Below are 24,241 nucleotides of genomic sequence, written 5' to 3' on the forward strand. Positions count from 1 at the left end.
AATATCAGTGTAACGTATCGAGCTGTACGTTTCGTTGCAGTAAGTCGTGGAAAAGAATGCACAGCACATTTCTCATTTGCATTAGACGACACTCCATGTCGATACAACGCTTATTCCTGCAGTAAATAAGTGGGGCGGTGATTTTGCCCCCATCGGATATCGACGTGGACGGATGCTGTCATTAAATGATTCGTGAGTGGGAGCTTGTTCGGCTGCACTGCACTGCAGCCGGCCCAGTACGATGTTTTGAATGCGTTTTCGAATCGACAAATGTCTTCTTTCCGCAAGCACTCGCCAAAGACACATTAGGAGTTGCAGCAGACGAGGTGGCCGAGTGGTTAAGGCGTTGGACTGCTAATCCAATGTGCTCTGCACGCGTGGGTTCGAATCCCATCCTCGTCGTAGAATTTTACGTAAAGCACCCGTTTGCGGTCACTCCTTCTCCATGCGAAACGCCACTCAGTAGTAACAACGAAGCGTGTACGTGGCAGAGATCGTATGTATGAAATACGAGACAAAACTGCCTACCAGATGGAAGCGCACATCATTCCATAGCTTATGCCCTTCGAATTAAACATCATTTCGAGATCTATAAACCAATCAAATTTCGGCTCCAGCAAAGAGTATGTTGGTATTTCCGAACGACGAGTTCTTATTTATATTTACGTGCACACGTGTCGCAGTCATTTTAACGTATCGCGCCTATAATAATCCATCTGTAGCACACAACTGTCGCCTTTCGACAGTTTGTTTTGCGTCAGGCCGCCATATACAGAAGCGATTTGGCAGGGCCTACTGGAGAGACTTGACTTTGCAGACATCCGTCGCTAGTGGTCGCCCAAACACCAAGCTCCATCGCAAACAGCAGGACAATCTTGGGCTAGGAGGAACGTCAAAACGTTGCAAGCAATATCAGTGTAACGTATCGAGCTGTACGTTTCGTTGCAGTAAGTCGTGGAAAAGAATGCACAGCACATTTCTCATTTGCATTAGACGACACTCCATGTCGATACAACGCTTATTCCTGCAGTAAATAAGTGGGGTGGTGATTTTGCCCCCATCGGATATCGACGTGGACGGATGCTGTCATTAAATGATTCGTGAGTGGGAGCTTGTTCGGCTGCACTGCACTGCAGCCGGCCCAGTACGATGTTTTGAATGCGTTTTCGAATCGACAAATGTCTTCTTTCCGCAAGCACTCGCCAAAGACACATTAGGAGTTGCAGCAGACGAGGTGGCCGAGTGGTTAAGGCGTTGGACTGCTAATCCAATGTGCTCTGCACGCGTGGGTTCGAATCCCATCCTCGTCGTAGAATTTTACGTAAAGCACCCGTTTGCGGTCACTCCTTCTCCATGCGAAACGCCACTCAGTAGTAACAACGAAGCGTGTACGTGGCAGAGATCGTATGTATGAAATACGAGACAAAACTGCCTACCAGATGGAAGCGCACATCATTCCATAGCTTATGCCCTTCGAATTAAACATCATTTCGAGATCTATAAACCAATCAAATTTCGGCTCCAGCAAAGAGTATGTTGGTATTTCCGAACGACGAGTTCTTATTTATATTTACGTGCACACCTGTCGCAGTCATTTTAACGTATCGCGCCTATAATAATCCATCTGTAGCACACAACAGTTTGTTTTGCGTCAGGCCGCCATATACAGAAGCGATTTGGCAGGGCCTACTGGAGAGACTTGACTTTGCAGACATCCGTCGCTAGTGGTCGCCCAAACACCAAGCTCCATCGCAAACAGCAGGACAATCTTGGGCTAGGAGGAACGTCAAAACGTTGCAAGCAATATCAGTGTAACGTATCGAGCTGTACGTTTCGTTGCAGTAAGTCGTGGAAAAGAATGCACAGCACATTTCTCATTTGCATTAGACGACACTCCATGTCGATACAACGCTTATTCCTGCAGTAAATAAGTGGGGCGGTGATTTTGCCCCCATCGGATATCGACGTGGACGGATGCTGTCATTAAATGATTCGTGAGTGGGAGCTTGTTCGGCTGCACTGCACTGCAGCCGGCCCAGTACGATGTTTTGAATGCGTTTTCGAATCGACAAATGTCTTCTTTCCGCAAGCACTCGCCAAAGACACATTAGGAGTTGCAGCAGACGAGGTGGCCGAGTGGTTAAGGCGTTGGACTGCTAATCCAATGTGCTCTGCACGCGTGGGTTCGAATCCCATCCTCGTCGTAGAATTTTACGTAAAGCACCCGTTTGCGGTCACTCCTTCTCCATGCGAAACGCCACTCAGTAGTAACAACGAAGCGTGTACGTGGCAGAGATCGTATGTATGAAATACGAGACAAAACTGCCTACCAGATGGAAGCGCACATCATTCCATAGCTTATGCCCTTCGAATTAAACATCATTTCGAGATCTATAAACCAATCAAATTTCGGCTCCAGCAAAGAGTATGTTGGTATTTCCGAACGACGAGTTCTTATTTATATTTACGTGCACACCTGTCGCAGTCATTTTAACGTATCGCGCCTATAATAATCCATCTGTAGCACACAACTGTCGCCTTTCGACAGTTTGTTTTGCGTCAGGCCGCCATATACAGAAGCGATTTGGCAGGGCCTACTGGAGAGACTTGACTTTGCAGACATCCGTCGCTAGTGGTCGCCCAAACACCAAGCTCCATCGCAAACAGCAGGACAATCTTGGGCTAGGAGGAACGTCAAAACGTTGCAAGCAATATCAGTGTAACGTATCGAGCTGTACGTTTCGTTGCAGTAAGTCGTGGAAAAGAATGCACAGCACATTTCTCATTTGCATTAGACGACACTCCATGTCGATACAACGCTTATTCCTGCAGTAAATAAGTGGGGCGGTGATTTTGCCCCCATCGGATATCGACGTGGACGGATGCTGTCATTAAATGATTCGTGAGTGGGAGCTTGTTCGGCTGCACTGCACTGCAGCCGGCCCAGTACGATGTTTTGAATGCGTTTTCGAATCGACAAATGTCTTCTTTCCGCAAGCACTCGCCAAAGACACATTAGGAGTTGCAGCAGACGAGGTGGCCGAGTGGTTAAGGCGTTGGACTGCTAATCCAATGTGCTCTGCACGCGTGGGTTCGAATCCCATCCTCGTCGTAGAATTTTACGTAAAGCACCCGTTTGCGGTCACTCCTTCTCCATGCGAAACGCCACTCAGTAGTAACAACGAAGCGTGTACGTGGCAGAGATCGTATGTATGAAATACGAGACAAAACTGCCTACCAGATGGAAGCGCACATCATTCCATAGCTTATGCCCTTCGAATTAAACATCATTTCGAGATCTATAAACCAATCAAATTTCGGCTCCAGCAAAGAGTATGTTGGTATTTCCGAACGACGAGTTCTTATTTATATTTACGTGCACACCTGTCGCAGTCATTTTAACGTATCGCGCCTATAATAATCCATCTGTAGCACACAACTGTCGCCTTTCGACAGTTTGTTTTGCGTCAGGCCGCCATATACAGAAGCGATTTGGCAGGGCCTACTGGAGAGACTTGACTTTGCAGACATCCGTCGCTAGTGGTCGCCCAAACACCAAGCTCCATCGCAAACAGCAGGACAATCTTGGGCTAGGAGGAACGTCAAAACGTTGCAAGCAATATCAGTGTAACGTATCGAGCTGTACGTTTCGTTGCAGTAAGTCGTGGAAAAGAATGCACAGCACATTTCTCATTTGCATTAGACGACACTCCATGTCGATACAACGCTTATTCCTGCAGTAAATAAGTGGGGCGGTGATTTTGCCCCCATCGGATATCGACGTGGACGGATGCTGTCATTAAATGATTCGTGAGTGGGAGCTTGTTCGGCTGCACTGCACTGCAGCCGGCCCAGTACGATGTTTTGAATGCGTTTTCGAATCGACAAATGTCTTCTTTCCGCAAGCACTCGCCAAAGACACATTAGGAGTTGCAGCAGACGAGGTGGCCGAGTGGTTAAGGCGTTGGACTGCTAATCCAATGTGCTCTGCACGCGTGGGTTCGAATCCCATCCTCGTCGTAGAATTTTACGTAAAGCACCCGTTTGCGGTCACTCCTTCTCCATGCGAAACGCCACTCAGTAGTAACAACGAAGCGTGTACGTGGCAGAGATCGTATGTATGAAATACGAGACAAAACTGCCTACCAGATGGAAGCGCACATCATTCCATAGCTTATGCCCTTCGAATTAAACATCATTTCGAGATCTATAAACCAATCAAATTTCGGCTCCAGCAAAGAGTATGTTGGTATTTCCGAACGACGAGTTCTTATTTATATTTACGTGCACACCTGTCGCAGTCATTTTAACGTATCGCGCCTATAATAATCCATCTGTAGCACACAACTGTCGCCTTTCGACAGTTTGTTTTGCGTCAGGCCGCCATATACAGAAGCGATTTGGCAGGGCCTACTGGAGAGACTTGACTTTGCAGACATCCGTCGCTAGTGGTCGCCCAAACACCAAGCTCCATCGCAAACAGCAGGACAATCTTGGGCTAGGAGGAACGTCAAAACGTTGCAAGCAATATCAGTGTAACGTATCGAGCTGTACGTTTCGTTGCAGTAAGTCGTGGAAAAGAATGCACAGCACATTTCTCATTTGCATTAGACGACACTCCATGTCGATACAACGCTTATTCCTGCAGTAAATAAGTGGGGCGGTGATTTTGCCCCCATCGGATATCGACGTGGACGGATGCTGTCATTAAATGATTCGTGAGTGGGAGCTTGTTCGGCTGCACTGCACTGCAGCCGGCCCAGTACGATGTTTTGAATGCGTTTTCGAATCGACAAATGTCTTCTTTCCGCAAGCACTCGCCAAAGACACATTAGGAGTTGCAGCAGACGAGGTGGCCGAGTGGTTAAGGCGTTGGACTGCTAATCCAATGTGCTCTGCACGCGTGGGTTCGAATCCCATCCTCGTCGTAGAATTTTACGTAAAGCACCCGTTTGCGGTCACTCCTTCTCCATGCGAAACGCCACTCAGTAGTAACAACGAAGCTTGTACGTGGCAGAGATCGTATGTATGAAATACGAGACAAAACTGCCTACCAGATGGAAGCGCACATCATTCCATAGCTTATGCCCTTCGAATTAAACATCATTTCGAGATCTATAAACCAATCAAATTTCGGCTCCAGCAAAGAGTATGTTGGTATTTCCGAACGACGAGTTCTTATTTATATTTACGTGCACACCTGTCGCAGTCATTTTAACGTATCGCGCCTATAATAATCCATCTGTAGCACACAACTGTCGCCTTTCGACAGTTTGTTTTGCGTCAGGCCGCCATATACAGAAGCGATTTGGCAGGGCCTACTGGAGAGACTTGACTTTGCAGACATCCGTCGCTAGTGGTCGCCCAAACACCAAGCTCCATCGCAAACAGCAGGACAATCTTGGGCTAGGAGGAACGTCAAAACGTTGCAAGCAATATCAGTGTAACGTATCGAGCTGTACGTTTCGTTGCAGTAAGTCGTGGAAAAGAATGCACAGCACATTTCTCATTTGCATTAGACGACACTCCATGTCGATACAACGCTTATTCCTGCAGTAAATAAGTGGGGTGGTGATTTTGCCCCCATCGGATATCGACGTGGACGGATGCTGTCATTAAATGATTCGTGAGTGGGAGCTTGTTCGGCTGCACTGCACTGCAGCCGGCCCAGTACGATGTTTTGAATGCGTTTTCGAATCGACAAATGTCTTCTTTCCGCAAGCACTCGCCAAAGACACATTAGGAGTTGCAGCAGACGAGGTGGCCGAGTGGTTAAGGCGTTGGACTGCTAATCCAATGTGCTCTGCACGCGTGGGTTCGAATCCCATCCTCGTCGTAGAATTTTACGTAAAGCACCCGTTTGCGGTCACTCCTTCTCCATGCGAAACGCCACTCAGTAGTAACAACGAAGCGTGTACGTGGCAGAGATCGTATGTATGAAATACGAGACAAAACTGCCTACCAGATGGAAGCGCACATCATTCCATAGCTTATGCCCTTCGAATTAAACATCATTTCGAGATCTATAAACCAATCAAATTTCGGCTCCAGCAAAGAGTATGTTGGTATTTCCGAACGACGAGTTCTTATTTATATTTACGTGCACACCTGTCGCAGTCATTTTAACGTATCGCGCCTATAATAATCCATCTGTAGCACACAACTGTCGCCTTTCGACAGTTTGTTTTGCGTCAGGCCGCCATATACAGAAGCGATTTGGCAGGGCCTACTGGAGAGACTTGACTTTGCAGACATCCGTCACTAGTGGTCGCCCAAACACCAAGCTCCATCGCAAACAGCAGGACAATCTTGGGCTAGGAGGAACGTCAAAACAGAAGCGATTTGGCAGGGCCTACTGGAGAGACTTGACTTTGCAGACATCCGTCGCTAGTGGTCGCCCAAACACCAAGCTCCATCGCAAACAGCAGGACAATCTTGGGCTAGGAGGAACGTCAAAACGTTGCAAGCAATATCAGTGTAACGTATCGAGCTGTACGTTTCGTTGCAGTAAGTCGTGGAAAAGAATGCACAGCACATTTCTCATTTGCATTAGACGACACTCCATGTCGATACAACGCTTATTCCTGCAGTAAATAAGTGGGGCGGTGATTTTGCCCCCATCGGATATCGACGTGGACGGATGCTGTCATTAAATGATTCGTGAGTGGGAGCTTGTTCGGCTGCACTGCACTGCAGCCGGCCCAGTACGAAGTTTTGAATGCGTTTTCGAATCGACAAATGTCTTCTTTCCGCAAGCACTCGCCAAAGACACATTAGGAGTTGCAGCAGACGAGGTGGCCGAGTGGTTCAGTTGCGCTTGAGACGCGCTAGTGTGAGGAGGTACCGTCCGCTCCGCCAAGCTAGCGATTGTTTACAAGTGTAGTTTGTGTCCGTCGCGTGTCGTATTACTGTGCTGTGCCTGCGTGTTGTTGTGTATTTCGTGTCAACGTTCGATGCTGTTAGCCCGTTAAGGGTTAATTAGCGATATGTTTCGTCAGTGTCCCAGGAAGAATACCCTGAAATTTGAATTTGATAAGTCAACCCGTGCTCTGCAACCAAGCTCACTAGAGATCCACGAGTGGATTGTCGACGTCTGCGGGATAACTACAGAACAGGTCCACACTGCCTATTACGATTTGGAACAGTACTGTTTCTTCGTCAAGTTGCACAATCCAGTTATCATGGAGCGACTTCTGCTGAAATTCGGGGGACGCATTGAATTTCGCCATCGGAACGGGACTGTGAGTATCGTTACGCTTTCAAATGCAGATGTAGAGTTGAAAAATGTCCGTGTTTTCAATCTCCCACCTGAAGTTGAAAATTGCTACCTGAAGGAGGTTTTGTCGAAGTACGGTGACGTTAGGTCTGTTAGAAATGAAATGTGGTCCAGGGAACATAAGCTGCAGTGTTATAGCGGGGTGCGATCCGTTGAAATGGAAATAAAGGTTAATATCCCGTCGCACATAATGGTGTGTGGGTACAAGGGGCTAGTTACCTATACCGGACAAATTCCCACGTGCCATGTTTGTAACGAGAGCGGCCACCTGAGGCAGGATTGTCCCCGTCGCATGTTTGTTTTAAAAAACAATTTGCAACGGCGACAGCGGCTTACATTTAGTGATGTCCTGATGCGAAGTAATGTAGAACAGCCCGTTGTCTCTCTGAATTCCGATACCGTGCAAGATCCCACTTTAGTGAATGACAGTGCCATGATAATGCCTATTGTAGAGGAGCAATCTGCCCCGGCTGCTAGTGACCGTAGTGCCTCCGGCAATAAGCGCCCTTGGGACTCAGCCGATATTTCTTCCGATGAGGATGGTTCCGGTCACACCCACTCTGTGCAAAAGCAAAAAGCCAGTAATGAAACAGCACTGGAATCGGCCATTGCAGTGGAGGCGGAATCATCAGGCCAACCCAATGCCAATGTTCCATCATCAGCTAATGATGCAGTCGCTGAAATGGAACCGGCCGAGGCAGCCATGCAGGCATCAATTCCAGAGGGACCCGAAAATACGAATCAGGAATGTGATCAACATACTGAAGGCACTTCCTCGCCTGCGGTAGAACAAGGCACTAAGGTGCACCTTGTTGATCAAGTCGGTAGTAGTGATCACGTTCAAGACTTAAATGACCCCCACAGTGCAGCCCAAAAACAAGAGGGACCTGCACAAGGGACAGGTATTCCAAATACAGCCGGAACCGCGCAAGACACACAGCGGCGCCGCCTGAAGCCGCAGCCGAACGTCAACGTCGGCAGGGCGCAGGCGAAACGCAACGGGGGCACACAACGGCAAAAATCACCGGACAGTAAAGGAGTTGGCAATCCTGAAGTGTCAGTCACTGTAGATCAAGATAATTGCAAAGATAGACATACAGCCTCCGCAGATTCACAAACAGTAGTGCAATAGCAGCGGATTTCCGACTGGATCTTCTTCACCTAAAATACATTGTACACATTGGGCGAAGTGTAAATCTCGGATTTTGTACTCACTCTACTTTGTCGTCCATACATGACCATTAACCTTCTCGGATGAGTCAAGCTTATAAAATATTAACTATTAACGTTAACAGGATAACGTCAGATTTGAAAAAAGTTGTGTTAAAACAATTTATCTATGAAACAGAGGCGGATGTTGCTTTGTTGCAAGAAGTGCTATTCACTGATTTCACCGTGCCGGGTTTTCAAATATTTTATAATGTCCTACCGGACGAAAATACAGGGACCGCAATTTTAACTCGTGAAGGCATACCGGTCATGTTGTTGGATAAACTAGTTACAGGAAGAGGCCTAAGTTGTAAAATATTTGATGTCACTGTTGTAAATGTTTATGCACCGTCCGGTACCACCAACAGAGCTGCGAGAGCTCAATTCTTCAAGGAAGACATAATCTACTTGTTGAGGAAAAATCCTGCGTCTGTAATAATTGGTGGCGACTTTAATTGTGTAGTTCACAGGAAAGATCAGGTACCGCATTTTAACTACTCCAAGGAGCTGCATGACTTAATCAAAAACATGAAGTACAAAGATGCATGGGAAGTCAAATTCCCTACGCTCGTCAAGTTCACGCATTTCACTTCGACATCATGCAGTCGGATAGATAGGCAGTATGTGTCGGAGAATCTAAGTCGTAACGTGTTGGATGTGGAAGTAATCCCGACATACTGCTCGGATCACTGTGGGTTTTCTGTGACTATCAATTTAGCAAAGCAACCTACAAAATTTTACCGCAATCAGTGGATGCTCAACATTGCCCATCTCAAAGATAACGAACTAGAAGGGTGGGTCAAAGCCACATGGACGGCATGTTTGAAATCAGTGCATAAATACGGATCTAAAATCGAATGGTGGGTCAAGTTTGCCAAGCCTAAACTTCGGCAAACCTTAAAATCATACAGTTTTCAAAAAACTAGAGATGGCAAAAAGACAATCGAATTTTATTACACTGTATTGCGAGAACTACATGACAAACACGACGTAGCTACTACTCATCTAGAGCAAATTCGACAAATCAAAGCGAAGCTTCTAAGCATCACACGACAGCAGTTAGAGGGATTAAAACTTAAATCAAAGGTAAAGTCTCTACTACAAGAAGAAACTACTTCAATGTTTCACCTGATCAAACACCAACTTAATAGGCGACGCGGTTTTATTGAAGACCTCAAACTCGAAGACGGGACCGTTATTACAGACCAAAATGACATAGTGCGCGCAATCCAACAACATTTCGCTCACCTCTACACTAAAGACCAGACTGCCGAGACTGCGAGTACTGAAATGTTGCACTTATTAACGGAACGGATCACTACTGAAGAAAATAACTGTCTGATTGCCGCATTTGCAGAGGACGAAATATTTAATCTAGTAAAGATGTCACCTTCCAACAAATCGGCGGGTCCAGATGGATTACCAAAAGAATTTTATCAAAAGTTTTGGCATATAATTGGGTCAACGTTCACGGATGTGATAAACGAAACCTTACATGGAGGAGACTTACCAACTGAACTTAAGGAAGGAAAACTAGTCTTGATTCCGAAAAGCAAAGGACAAAAGAAAATCGATAATTTTCGCCCCTTAATGTTGATGAACTATGATTACAAGACCATTGCACGAGCACTGAAGGAGAGACTCACACCACTTCTAAGAACTGTAATAAACGGCCATCAAGCCTGCTTCCCAGGCAGGACAATCATGTCGGTCATCTCCGAATACAGAGACCTCATTTCTATTGTGGCAGTCACTGACATCAGATGTGCACTATACTTCATCGATTTCTGCAAGGCATTTGACCATGTCAGCCACCGGTACGTCGATCTCATATTTAAACACCTGGCTTTTGACGATCGAGCAGTTAGTGTAATCCACCAGATGATGACCGGCATCACTGCAAAGGCTTACGTAAACGGGCAGCCGACGAAAACTATTCATATACAGAGGGGCGTTCCACAAGGGAGCCCATTATCAATGCTATTGTATGTTCTTGCACTTGAGCCTTTGCTACGGCAACTCAGAGGCAAATTAAGTGGCGTCACAATATCCGGGGTCACGCTTACAGCAACAGCATATGCCGATGACGTGGGCGTCGTCCTTCGACACGGAGGTGAAATTACAATTCTGGAAGAGACGATACGTCAATATAGTCGCGCCTCTGGTGCCAAGGTGAACATACATAAGAGTAAAATCCTAAACTTAAGAGGATTTGACAGCGTACGCAGCCAATGGGCTTCACTAGTTGATTCCCACAAAACACTAGGTATTACTATAAACAATTGTCCAATGAAGATGGCTGCAGTAAATTGGCGGGACACGGCGACCAAAATGCAGGGTGCGTTCAACGAACTTTGTTGGCGATCCGCGAATTTATTGCAGAAAGTTCAATTAATTAACACCTACATGTTTTCTAAAGCCTGTTTTGTAGCACAAATATTCCCAGCACCGAAATTACAGGTGAAAAAGGTAATGCGACTTGCCAATAGTTACTTGTGGAAAGGCAACATTTTTAAAGTTAGACTCGACAGTGTGACCAAAGCAAGACTGGTGGGCGGATTAGGGCTAACTAATTTGGTTAAAAAAGCATCTGCACTTTACGTCAAAAGAACCCTGTTTATGATTAATAAGGACAGAAATAACATTACCTCCAGACTCTTCACAATTGTCCAGCCACGTTCCCTGCAGCCCCCGGTGAATGTGGGCCAACTAAACAACAAACTCACGCATGTCAAGGACTTTTATATTGAGGTCAGTTACTTAGAGGCAGGCACGGTGTACAAGTCACATATAACTACAAGAGAGATTTTAAATACATGGCATAAATCGGATACACAAAATACCATAGAAATCAAGTATCCGAACGTCATATGGCGTACTGTATGGAAAAATATTAGCCTCAAAATCCATTCAACAGAAGTGGCTTCCACTTGGTACAAGGTGGTCTGCGACACTGTACCAACCAATGAAAAACTTTATCGAATAGGACTCAGTGATACACATCACTGCACTAAGTGTGGAATCGTGGACACACTTCACCACAGATTCACCTGCAGTGGACTAGTTCACAATTGGACATGGATCAGAAGAAAGATAGCACTCCTCACCAGAAGTGATGGCCGCAATTATACGCCACGAATGCTGTTACAGCCTGAAGAGATATTTTTCCCAGAACGGAAAAATAACACTGTCATGTGGCTCTTGGGTCACTACACACATTACGTAATTGGTAGAAATGGATCTGACAATTCAATTGATTTCATGGTCTACATGGAATCAGCTTACTGGGAATCCAAAAAATTCAGTAACCATACAAACCTCTACGGCAACATGTTGAATATAGTCTTCGAGAGAACAGGCATTGGTTAAAAACGACCCACAATACGACAGAAACTATAAGGACGTAACGGGCGACAGTGGACTCAGTCAACTATTTTATTGATTATTGCGAAGTGACTACGGATACTACAAAAAAAAAAAAAAAAAAAAAAAAAGAAAAAAAAAAAAAAAAGTGGTTAAGGCGTTGGACTGCTAATCCAATGTGCTCTGCACGCGTGGGTTCGAATCCCATCCTCGTCGTAGAATTTTACGTAAAGCACCCGTTTGCGGTCACTCCTTCTCCATGCGAAACGCCACTCAGTAGTAACAACGAAGCGTGTACGTGGCAGAGATCGTATGTATGAAATACGAGACAAAACTGCCTACCAGATGGAAGCGCACATCATTCCATAGCTTATGCCCTTCGAATTAAACATCATTTCGAGATCTATAAACCAATCAAATTTCGGCTCCAGCAAAGAGTATGTTGGTATTTCCGAACGACGAGTTCTTATTTATATTTACGTGCACACCTGTCGCAGTCATTTTAACGTATCGCGCCTATAATAATCCATCTGTAGCACACAACAGTTTGTTTTGCGTCAGGCCGCCATATACAGAAGCGATTTGGCAGGGCCTACTGAAGAGACTTGACTTTGCAGACATCCGTCGCTAGTGGTCGCCCAAACACCAAGCTCCATCGCAAACAGCAGGACAATCTTGGGCTAGGAGGAACGTCAAAACGTTGCAAGCAATATCAGTGTAACGTATCGAGCTGTACGTTTCGTTGCAGTAAGTCGTGGAAAAGAATGCACAGCACATTTCTCATTTGCATTAGACGACACTCCATGTCGATACAACGCTTATTCCTGCAGTAAATAAGTGGGGCGGTGATTTTGCCCCCATCGGATATCGACGTGGACGGATGCTGTCATTAAATGATTCGTGAGTGGGAGCTTGTTCGGCTGCACTGCACTGCAGCCGGCCCAGTACGATGTTTTGAATGCGTTTTCGAATCGACAAATGTCTTCTTTCCCCAAGCACTCGCCAAAGACACATTAGGAGTTGCAGCAGACGAGGTGGCCGAGTGGTTGCGGCGAGCGGACGTGCCCGTCGCGAGCTCCGCTAGCAGCTGTGTTTACATCGTTGGTCGCCGTGGTTTGCAGCGGCCTGGTGTCTTTACTCAGCGTGTTTCTTCTCTTTTTGTAAGTTGTAAAGGATTCATTGTGAAAAATGGTGACGTACAACCGGTGTAATACTATTCAGTTGTTGTTTGATCGCGAATTTCCGCGTCCCACGGCTTTTGAAATCCATCATTGGATCAGATCGGAATTGCAAATTGACCCAGCTTTGCTAGATGGTGTACATTTAGATTTTATTGTTAATTCGGTGTTCTTGAAAATTCTTGATAGTGAACTATGTGAGCGTTTGGTGGCCGTCAACGGCGGGGTTCGGAAATTTAAACATGCTGACGGAAATATTAGTGATGTTAAAGTGCTACATGCCGGTTATGGTATTCGTAACGTGAAAGTTTTCCATCTGCCATTTGAAGTGCCCTTAGATGAAATTCGCCGTGCATTAAGTTTATATGGGACTATCTTTGCTGTCACTAAAGATTATTGGTCGTCCGCGTATGTTTATCAATGTGATAACGGTGTACGTACTGTACGGATGGACTTAAAAAAACACATTCCGTCCTTTGTTATCATAGGCGGCCATAGGGCCTTCATCTCCTACACCGGCCAACCTCCAACGTGCTCTCTCTGCCATTCCACTGAACATATGCGGAATTCTTGTCCCCGACGGCGCCCTGTGCAGTTGCCCCTAGACAACTCAGGTAGTTACGCGGGTGCCCTCCTTAGAGGTTCTCCGCCACCGGCTGAGTCGCTAGATCGTGATCCGGTTGTAGTGGGTATGTCTGTTCTTTCTAGTGTACCTGTTGTTCCACGTACGCCTGTTGTTGACACTGTCCCTGACATTAGCACTGAATGTCGTCCGACCAACCGTTCTGCTCCGTTGCAGGAGACGACTTCCGCGGCTTCGCTTGTTGATGAACGTGTTCCGAGCGTTCTGGAATCAGGTGCTCCTACTGCCGCCGTTTGCGAGACCGAGCCTGCCTCTATGGTTCCCCAATGTCAAACGTCCTCCCCATGTGATGTTGCAACTTCGGTGCCAGTTGTGTCGGACATCCCTACTGGGGATTGCGCACCTACTGCTTCTCCCGACACGGTCGCGGACTCCAACCCATCCCCCAGTACCATTGCTGCTCCAGCGAATACCTTGCGCATTTCTCCACCTCACGCGGAGAATTTGGTTATGGATGTAGAACCGCACTCTGTGGCCTCAGTGGGGAACGTAAAAACTAAGTTGCGGGACACTGACTTTGCCTCGCAGCGAGAAAAACGCGTTCGCGAGCAAAGTCAGCAACTTAAGGGTATGCTAGGAAAGGGTACCGGCGGCCGGGAAATTTCGCCCCCGTCGAAAAAGATTAGTACTGATACGGCTTCTCGTAAACAGCGCAATTCGCAGACTCGCGCGTCAAGGAAAACCCCGTCGGGAGACACTACCGGCGGCAGTCTGTCGGACGGCGACACGACAACTCCTGCGCCGCTCTCCTGGGCGGACGATGTTGACATGTAACTGCCACGGTAGCCTGCTTTCCGTCTCCGGTGAGTCTGCGCCTTCTCGGTGACTCCCATTCCAACATTTATCTCTGTGCCCTACACCCATGCGTCCTATAGCTACATGGTTAAAATAGCCACCTTAAATGTCAACTGTATTGCGGCTCCTCAGAAATTGCAAGTCTTGGCGAATTTTATCCAACATTGTCGGTACGATTTTATTTTTCTGCAGGAAGTGAGCGTTGTGTCCCTTGATGTTTTAACGGGGTATTCCGCCATTTTTAATGTCGACCCGGAAGCTAGGTGTGGTACCGCTATCTTATATAAGTCTGCAGAAGAGCCGACGCGAGTCAAACGACTACCGACCGGCAGAGGAATCTCGTGCGTTATCGGAGGACTGCAACTAGTTAACATTTACGCTCCGTCTGGCACCAGTTTAAAGAGGGCGAGAGCGAGATTTTTCATTGAAGATGTACCCACCTTGATTGGTAGCCCGACGCTGCCCGTCGTATTGGGGGGCGATTTTAATTGTGTGGTTGCGGACGCTGATCAGTTTCCCACGGCTCATAAGTGCGTCGACCTTGATCGTCTGATTGCAAGCTTCCAGTTAGCAGATGTGTGGCGTGTTCTCTATCCTCAACGGCAAGTCTTTACGTATTTCTATCGCAATGGGGCTAGTAGACTTGATAGGCTCTATGTGTCGACCTGCATAGCAGATCACCTAATTAGTGCCGACGTCGCCCCTGTCTGTTTTTCCGATCACTGCGCCTTCTTCTGCGACCTTCGCGCGCCGCAACTCCGCCAGTTCCGTCGATCTCGGGTGTGGAAGTTTAACGTGACCCATGTCCGTGCCCCCTCGTTGCGTCGGCAGGTACACGATACGCTCTCTTCCTGCAGCGAAATACTGGCTAACTATGCCTCGGTTGTCAATTGGTGGGTCCACCTGGCCAAACCGTCTATCCGTGCTGTTTTAAAGTGTTTTAGCGCCGAAGCTGCGCTGTGGAAACACAGAACCACTGAATATTATTATCAGATTTTAAAAGATGCCGTCTCTCTACCAGATATTGTTGATGACCAATTTCTGATTCAGTTAAAAGCTGTGAAAGCTCAAATTTTTAAATTGCAAGCCCAAGATTTTCAGGGCTCCTTACTTAGAAGCCGCTGTGTAGGGACGTTTGAGGAGTCACCGACTATTCACCATATCGAAAGAGAGCGGAGACGGGGTGCCACTAAATTTATTCGGTGTCTTCGACTGGAGACTGGGGAGCGACTCACCGCTGAGAGGGACATTCGTGCGCATATTTTTGCTCACTTTAGTGCCGCGTTTCAACGTAGCGACCACGATAGGGCGGCCGCACATGTACTCATGGGTGAAATGCGGAACCTGCTGACACGTGAGGACAATGACACCCTCCTTTCCGCCATTGCGACGGAGGACATGAGCGATGTACTCAGATCGTCTGCTCGCAACAAGTCCCCAGGCCCTGACGGAATTCCTTTAGAATTCTACCTCGAGTTCTGGGATCTCTTCGAACCTATCCTCACAAAGGTCGCAAATGAATTGTTGAGTGGCCTTCCGTGTCCGGCAGAGTTCCTAGAGGGTATCGTCATTCTTCTCCCTAAGACCACTGGGGCTGATAAAGTTGAAAACTTTCGCCCGATCACGCTGTTGAACAGTGACTACAAACTTTTCAGCAAATGCGTCGCAACCAGGCTGCACACTGTGATGCGAAAAATCATTAGCCCTTTCCAGATGTGCGCTGTGACAGGGAGGGGTATCCTTGCCGCCGTGAGCACGTATAGGGACGTCGTGGCTCACACTGCTGCCACACGGACTCCAGGGGCGATTCTCTCGATTGATTTTAAGAAGGCATTTGATAGGATTAACCACGATTACCTCTTTGCCTTGTTAGGTCACATCGGATTTCATATGAACTTTGTCTCCGCCCTTCAAAATGTCCTCACGAGAGCGTCTTCTCGCATTCTGATAAATGGCACCCTTTCGGCTCCCTTTAGGATTGCACGGTCTGTGCGGCAAGGGTGTCCCCTCTCTATGTCCCTCTTTGTTATCGCTCTTGACCCCCTCCTCCGCCGAATTGGGCGCACTGTCAGTGGGATCGATGTGGAGGGTGTGCGGGCGTCGTGCGTTGCGTACGCCGACGATGTCGGCGTCTTCATACGACAAGGAAAGGACATCTCTTTAGTTAAACCTGTGTTCAATCTTTTTGCCCAGGCTACAGGTGCGGAACTGAACCCGCATAAGACGGTGTTGCTCCCAATAGGTGCCTGTCGCAACTATGCTGCCGACTCATGGTACACCATAGCTGCCTCCCACATGTTGCTCGGCATTCACTTCTTTGCTTGCCCCATAAAGATGGCCGCCCACAACTGGCGCCGTATTTCGACAACTGTCAAGGGTCTCATGGTTCGTCACGCCACCCGGCAATTACATCTTCTCCAGCGTGTCGAGTTGATCAATGTTCACATTCTGGCTAAAGCGTGGTATGTAGCCCAAGTGCTCAACGTCCCACCTCCGTTGGCACGCACGATCAGCCAAGCAGCACACTGGCTGCTGTGGCGTGGTCATATTTTCAAGGTGAAACTTACCACATGTACCCAGCCTCCGTCTCGCGGTGGACTAGGTCTCGTCGATGTCAGAAAGAAATGTTCTGCCCTGCTTGTCAACAGAATTGCCGCCATTGTCGAGAACAGCCCCCACAGTACAACGGCTGCCCTCTTCCACGCCCATGAGCCCCTTTCTGACAGTGCACCGATCAATGTCTCGCAGATACCTTACAAGCTTGCTCTATACAGAGATTTTTTCTTGTCTCGCAGTTATCATGTTTCACTAGCTCGCGACCGCAGGACGCGGTCTGCAACTTCTTTGTATCATGAGATGGTCGGTTTGCCACCACCGAACGCCTTAGTACGTCAATATCCCCACAACAACTGGGTTCTTGTTTGGCAAAACGTCAGCAACAAGTTGTTATCGCCAGAAGTGCGAAGCACGTGGTATACGGTTATTACTCGCACTGTGACTACCAACGATCGGCTGGCGGCTATTCACCTTATTCCGTCCTCTCAATGCGAGTCCTGTGACGAACGGGGTACACTTGAGCATCGTTTTCTTTGCAAAACCACACGAGATGTATGGGCTATTTCCTGCGATATGCTCGCACTCATTAACAGGACTGACAAACGGTCGTTCTCCCCCCTCACGGCTATGATTCCCGACATTAAACCTTTTCCGCAATCTAAACGAAATGCTACAGTGTGGATTTTGGGGCATACCACCTACGCTATATTTGCCAAAAATATAAGTGATCCAGTCGACTACTTGTTTTATCTGTGGGAGCGCCATAAAACGCTCCGGAGGACCGCCTCATATCAGAGGTGTTTTCAGCGCTTTTTGCAAATCCCCATTGAACAGCAATTTCGGAAAGTCTTCAATCTGGCACCGACTGTCCTCCAAACTTAATGAAGACGTCGATCGTGGTCCTGAAATGTGAACAGATGTAATAGCGTCTTGACGTTACGAAAGCACTCGGAAACTGAAAACTGACGAAGAAACTAGAAACACATTGAAATGCAAAACAATGGAATAAGGAATTACTTTCTTTCTTCCTTTTCTCTTGATTGTTTTCATAACCTTCTCTTTTTGCTTTCTTTGACATTGGAACGCACTTTCGTTTTATTTCGAGTGTGAATTGTACTCCCTTTCGAGGGCTTATTCTTCCTCTCTTTCATTTGGTATTTCGCTTTCTTCTTTCCTACGGGGATCGCTTGTTTTGAAATTCTATGTTGCCTATTTGCTCGCTTCTTTCCGTGAAGACAGCACATTCACAATCCTCCATTCCTTTCACACTCCTTTCCAAGAGAGGTGTTTGTTTTTCGTTGCCAAATTATGTGCCATTTTATCTTTTTCCCATTATGGATAAATGGAATTTGCTCATTTCTTCTCTCAGGTTCGTTTCCTAATTTCATGTCCCGGTAGAGTTGAGGGCTTCTAAGTTCTTCGTGTTTTCTTTTCTTCTCCCACTGCGCTTCTTGTCGTTCTCTTCCAGCAGGAAACACTGCATTTCTTTCGTTTTGAGGCAATATTTTCGTTTCCTTTGTGGCCTCATTATTTTTTTTTTCCTCTTTCTCCAGCCAATGAGCTCCAACAGTTCTGTTGCACATTCTTCATCACGCCAGTCGGCAATTAATAAAAAAATAAATAAAAAAAAAAAAGAACCAAGCAAAACCAATTAAAAAAAAACAAATTTAAACCAACATTAAAAAAAAATCCTCGTAGCCCAAAAAACCAAAAAAAAAAAACCAGTCTCTTACAACAGACTCAGGAGACAACTTGGTGACAGGTCTGGGGGAGACATTTTGGCCAGGCCTCGGGACATTCGACCCCTGCCCTCTTTGCCTCTGCCTGCCTGTTGCTCTGTTTGCATCTTTGGTACAAAAAAAAAAAAAAAAAAAAAAAAAAAGTCCTGCCGACTGCGAAGTTAAAAAAAACAAAAAAAAAAAAAGTCCTGCCGACTGTAAAAAAAAAAAAAAAAAAAAAAAAAAACAAAAAAAAAAAAAAATCCCATCCTCGTCGTAGAATTTTACGTAAAGCACCCGTTTGCGGTCACTCCTTCTCCATGCGAAACGCCACTCAGTAGTAACAACGAAGCGTGTACGTGGCAGAGATCGTATGTATGAAATACGAGACAAAACTGCCTACCAGATGGAAGCGCACATCATTCCATAGCTTATGCCCTTCGAATTAAACATCATTTCGAGATCTATAAACCAATCAAATTTCGGCTCCAGCAAAGAGTATGTTGGTATTTCCGAACGACGAGTTCTTATTTATATTTACGTGCACACCTGTCGCAGTCATTTTAACGTATCGCGCCTATAATAATCCATCTGTAGCACACAACAGTTTGTTTTGCGTCAGGCCGCCATATACAGAAGCGATTTGGCAGGGCCTACTGGAGAGACTTGACTTTGCAGACATCCGTCGCTAGTGGTCGCCCAAACACCAAGCTCCATCGCAAACAGCAGGACAATCTTGGGCTAGGAGGAACGTCAAAACGTTGCAAGCAATATCAGTGTAACGTATCGAGCTGTACGTTTCGTTGCAGTAAGTCGTGGAAAAGAATGCACAGCACATTTCTCATTTGCATTAGACGACACTCCATGTCGATACAACGCTTATTCCTGCAGTAATTAAGTGGGGCGGTGATTTTGCCCCCATCGGATATCGACGTGGACGGATGCTGTCATTAAATGATTCGTGAGTGGGAGCTTGTTCGGCTGCACTGCACTGCAGCCGGCCCAGTACGATGTTTTGAATGCGTTTTCGAATCGACAAATGTCTTCTTTCCGCAAGCACTCGCCAAAGACACATTAGGAGTTGCAGCAGACGAGGTGGCCGAGTGGTTAAGGCGTTGGACTGCTAATCCAATGTGCTCTGCACGCGTGGGTTCGAATCCCATCCTCGTCGTAGAATTTTACGTAAAGCACCCGTTTGCGGTCACTCCTTCTCCATGCGAAACGCCACTCAGTAGTAACAACGAAGCGTGTACGTGGCAGAGATCGTATGTATGAAATACGAGACAAAACTGCCTACCAGATGGAAGCGCACATCATTCCATAGCTTATGCCCTTCGAATTAAACATCATTTCGAGATCTATAAACCAATCAAATTTCGGCTCCAGCAAAGAGTATGTTGGTATTTCCGAACGACGAGTTCTTATTTATATTTACGTGCACACCTGTCGCAGTCATTTTAACGTATCGCGCCTATAATAATCCATCTGTAGCACACAACTGTCGCCTTTCGACAGTTTGTTTTGCGTCAGGCCGCCATATACAGAAGCGATTTGGCAGGGCCTACTGGAGAGACTTGACTTTGCAGACATCCGTCGCTAGTGGTCGCCCAAACACCAAGCTCCATCGCAAACAGCAGGACAATCTTGGGCTAGGAGGAACGTCAAAACGTTGCAAGCAATATCAGTGTAACGTATCGAGCTGTACGTTTCGTTGCAGTAAGTCGTGGAAAAGAATGCACAGCACATTTCTCATTTGCATTAGACGACACTCCATGTCGATACAACGCTTATTCCTGCAGTAAATAAGTGGGGTGGTGATTTTGCCCCCATCGGATATCGACGTGGACGGATGCTGTCATTAAATGATTCGTGAGTGGGAGCTTGTTCGGCTGCACTGCACTGCAGCCGGCCCAGTACGATGTTTTGAATGCGTTTTCGAATCGACAAATGTCTTCTTTCCGCAAGCACTCGCCAAAGACACATTAGGAGTTGCAGCAGACGAGGTGGCCGAGTGGTTAAGGCGTTGGACTGCTAATCCAATGTGCTCTGCACGCGTGGGTTCGAATCCCATCCTCGTCGTAGAATTTTACGTAAAGCACCCGTTTGCGGTCACTCCTTCTCCATGCGAAACGCCACTCAGTAGTAACAACGAAGCGTGTACGTGGCAGAGATCGTATGTATGAAATACGAGACAAAACTGCCTACCAGATGGAAGCGCACATCATTCCATAGCTTATGCCCTTCGAATTAAACATCATTTCGAGATCTATAAACCAATCAAATTTCGGCTCCAGCAAAGAGTATGTTGGTATTTCCGAACGACGAGTTCTTATTTATATTTACACCTGTCGCAGTCATTTTAACGTATCGCGCCTATAATAATCCATCTGTAGCACACAACAGTTTGTTTTGCGTCAGGCCGCCATATACAGAAGCGATTTGGCAGGGCCTACTGGAGAGACTTGACTTTGCAGACATCCGTCGCTAGTGGTCGCCCAAACACCAAGCTCCATCGCAAACAGCAGGACAATCTTGGGCTAGGAGGAACGTCAAAACGTTGCAAGCAATATCAGTGTAACGTATCGAGCTGTACGTTTCGTTGCAGTAAGTCGTGGAAAAGAATGCACAGCACATTTCTCATTTGCATTAGACGACACTCCATGTCGATACAACGCTTATTCCTGCAGTAATTAAGTGGGGCGGTGATTTTGCCCCCATCGGATATCGACGTGGACGGATGCTGTCATTAAATGATTCGTGAGTGGGAGCTTGTTCGGCTGCACTGCACTGCAGCCGGCCCAGTACGATGTTTTGAATGCGTTTTCGAATCGACAAATGTCTTCTTTCCGCAAGCACTCGCCAAAGACACATTAGGAGTTGCAGCAGACGAGGTGGCCGAGTGGTTAAGGCGTTGGACTGCTAATCCAATGTGCTCTGCACGCGTGGGTTCGAATCCCATCCTCGTCGTAGAATTTTACGTAAAGCACCCGTTTGCGGTCACTCCTTCTCCATGCGAAACGCCACTCAGTAGTAACAACGAAGCGTGTACGTGGCAGAGATCGTATGTATGAAATACGAGACAAAACTGCCTACCAGATGGAAGCGCACATCATTCCATAGCTTATGCCCTTCGAATTAAACATCATTTCGAGATCTATAAACCAATCAAATTTCGGCTCCAGCAAAGAGTATGTTGGTATTTCCGAACGACGAGTTCTTATTTATATTTACGTGCACACCTGTCGCAGTCATTTTAACGTATCGCGCCTATAATAATCCATCTGTAGCACACAACTGTCGCCTTTCGACAGTTTGTTTTGCGTCAGGCCGCCATATACAGAAGCGATTTGGCAGGGCCTACTGGAGAGACTTGACTTTGCAGACATCCGTCGCTAGTGGTCGCCCAAACACCAAGCTCCATCGCAAACAGCAGGACAATCTTGGGCTAGGAGGAACGTCAAAACGTTGCAAGCAATATCAGTGTAACGTATCGAGCTGTACGTTTCGTTGCAGTAAGTCGTGGAAAAGAATGCACAGCACATTTCTCATTTGCATTAGACGACACTCCATGTCGATACAACGCTTATTCCTGCAGTAAATAAGTGGGGTGGTGATTTTGCCCCCATCGGATATCGACGTGGACGGATGCTGTCATTAAATGATTCGTGAGTGGGAGCTTGTTCGGCTGCACTGCACTGCAGCCGGCCCAGTACGATGTTTTGAATGCGTTTTCGAATCGACAAATGTCTTCTTTCCGCAAGCACTCGCCAAAGACACATTAGGAGTTGCAGCAGACGAGGTGGCCGAGTGGTTAAGGCGTTGGACTGCTAATCCAATGTGCTCTGCACGCGTGGGTTCGAATCCCATCCTCGTCGTAGAATTTTACGTAAAGCACCCGTTTGCGGTCACTCCTTCTCCATGCGAAACGCCACTCAGTAGTAACAACGAAGCGTGTACGTGGCAGAGATCGTATGTATGAAATACGAGACAAAACTGCCTACCAGATGGAAGCGCACATCATTCCATAGCTTATGCCCTTCGAATTAAACATCATTTCGAGATCTATAAACCAATCAAATTTCGGCTCCAGCAAAGAGTATGTTGGTATTTCCGAACGACGAGTTCTTATTTATATTTACGTGCACACCTGTCGCAGTCATTTTAACGTATCGCGCCTATAATAATCCATCTGTAGCACACAACAGTTTGTTTTGCGTCAGGCCGCCATATACAGAAGCGATTTGGCAGGGCCTACTGGAGAGACTTGACTTTGCAGACATCCGTCGCTAGTGGTCGCCCAAACACCAAGCTCCATCGCAAACAGCAGGACAATCTTGGGCTAGGAGGAACGTCAAAACGTTGCAAGCAATATCAGTGTAACGTATCGAGCTGTACGTTTCGTTGCAGTAAGTCGTGGAAAAGAATGCACAGCACATTTCTCATTTGCATTAGACGACACTCCATGTCGATACAACGCTTATTCCTGCAGTAATTAAGTGGGGCGGTGATTTTGCCCCCATCGGATATCGACGTGGACGGATGCTGTCATTAAATGATTCGTGAGTGGGAGCTTGTTCGGCTGCACTGCACTGCAGCCGGCCCAGTACGATGTTTTGAATGCGTTTTCGAATCGACAAATGTCTTCTTTCCGCAAGCACTCGCCAAAGACACATTAGGAGTTGCAGCAGACGAGGTGGCCGAGTGGTTAAGGCGTTGGACTGCTAATCCAATGTGCTCTGCACGCGTGGGTTCGAATCCCATCCTCGTCGTAGAATTTTACGTAAAGCACCCGTTTGCGGTCACTCCTTCTCCATGCGAAACGCCATTCAGTAGTAACAACGAAGCGTGTACGTGGCAGAGATCGTATGTATGAAATACGAGACAAAACTGCCTACCAGATGGAAGCGCACATCATTCCATAGCTTATGCCCTTCGAATTAAACATCATTTCGAGATCTATAAACCAATCAAATTTCGGCTCCAGCAAAGAGTATGTTGGTATTTCCGAACGACGAGTTCTTATTTATATTTACGTGCACACCTGTCGCAGTCATTTTAACGTATCGCGCCTATAATAATCCATCTGTAGCACACAACTGTCGCCTTTCGACAGTTTGTTTCGCGTCAGGCCGCCATATACAGAAGCGATTTGGCAGGGCCTACTGGAGAGACTTGACTTTGCAGACATCCGTCGCTAGTGGTCGCCCAAACACCAAGCTCCATCGCAAACAGCAGGACAATCTTGGGCTAGGAGGAACGTCAAAACGTTGCAAGCAATATCAGTGTAACGTATCGAGCTGTACGTTTCGTTGCAGTAAGTCGTGGAAAAGAATGCACAGCACATTTCTCATTTGCATTAGACGACACTCCATGTCGATACAACGCTTATTCCTGCAGTAAATAAGTGGGGTGGTGATTTTGCCCCCATCGGATATCGACGTGGACGGATGCTGTCATTAAATGATTCGTGAGTGGGAGCTTGTTCGGCTGCACTGCACTGCAG

The 24,241-nt window shown here is 46.9% G+C and overlaps 12 non-coding genes across 12 annotated transcripts; all 12 read left to right on the forward strand.

Annotated features, from left to right (window-relative positions):
- Positions 1 to 320: 320 nt before the first annotated feature.
- On the forward strand, positions 321 to 402 carry Trnas-gcu (transfer RNA serine (anticodon GCU)). Its single transcript has one exon. It is a non-coding gene; the product is annotated as a tRNA-Ser (tRNA).
- An 826-nt stretch (positions 403 to 1,228) lies between these two features.
- Positions 1,229 to 1,310, forward strand: Trnas-gcu (transfer RNA serine (anticodon GCU)). The gene has a single exon. It is a non-coding gene; the product is annotated as a tRNA-Ser (tRNA).
- Positions 1,311 to 2,122: 812 nt separating this feature from the next.
- Trnas-gcu (transfer RNA serine (anticodon GCU)) lies at positions 2,123 to 2,204 on the forward strand. Its single transcript has one exon. It is a non-coding gene; the product is annotated as a tRNA-Ser (tRNA).
- An 826-nt stretch (positions 2,205 to 3,030) lies between these two features.
- Positions 3,031 to 3,112, forward strand: Trnas-gcu (transfer RNA serine (anticodon GCU)). The gene has a single exon. It is a non-coding gene; the product is annotated as a tRNA-Ser (tRNA).
- Positions 3,113 to 3,938: 826 nt separating this feature from the next.
- Trnas-gcu (transfer RNA serine (anticodon GCU)) lies at positions 3,939 to 4,020 on the forward strand. Its single transcript has one exon. It is a non-coding gene; the product is annotated as a tRNA-Ser (tRNA).
- An 826-nt stretch (positions 4,021 to 4,846) lies between these two features.
- Trnas-gcu (transfer RNA serine (anticodon GCU)) lies at positions 4,847 to 4,928 on the forward strand. The gene has a single exon. It is a non-coding gene; the product is annotated as a tRNA-Ser (tRNA).
- An 826-nt stretch (positions 4,929 to 5,754) lies between these two features.
- Trnas-gcu (transfer RNA serine (anticodon GCU)) lies at positions 5,755 to 5,836 on the forward strand. Its single transcript has one exon. It is a non-coding gene; the product is annotated as a tRNA-Ser (tRNA).
- A 13,991-nt stretch (positions 5,837 to 19,827) lies between these two features.
- On the forward strand, positions 19,828 to 19,909 carry Trnas-gcu (transfer RNA serine (anticodon GCU)). Its single transcript has one exon. It is a non-coding gene; the product is annotated as a tRNA-Ser (tRNA).
- Positions 19,910 to 20,735: 826 nt separating this feature from the next.
- Trnas-gcu (transfer RNA serine (anticodon GCU)) lies at positions 20,736 to 20,817 on the forward strand. The gene has a single exon. It is a non-coding gene; the product is annotated as a tRNA-Ser (tRNA).
- An 806-nt stretch (positions 20,818 to 21,623) lies between these two features.
- On the forward strand, positions 21,624 to 21,705 carry Trnas-gcu (transfer RNA serine (anticodon GCU)). The gene has a single exon. It is a non-coding gene; the product is annotated as a tRNA-Ser (tRNA).
- Positions 21,706 to 22,531: 826 nt separating this feature from the next.
- Trnas-gcu (transfer RNA serine (anticodon GCU)) lies at positions 22,532 to 22,613 on the forward strand. The gene has a single exon. It is a non-coding gene; the product is annotated as a tRNA-Ser (tRNA).
- An 812-nt stretch (positions 22,614 to 23,425) lies between these two features.
- Positions 23,426 to 23,507, forward strand: Trnas-gcu (transfer RNA serine (anticodon GCU)). Its single transcript has one exon. It is a non-coding gene; the product is annotated as a tRNA-Ser (tRNA).
- The last annotated feature ends 734 nt before the right edge of the window (positions 23,508 to 24,241 follow it).

The sequence above is a fragment of the Schistocerca nitens genome, chromosome 2 (assembly GCF_023898315.1).
Source record: "Schistocerca nitens isolate TAMUIC-IGC-003100 chromosome 2, iqSchNite1.1, whole genome shotgun sequence".
Classification (NCBI taxonomy): Eukaryota; Metazoa; Arthropoda; class Insecta; order Orthoptera; family Acrididae; genus Schistocerca; species Schistocerca nitens.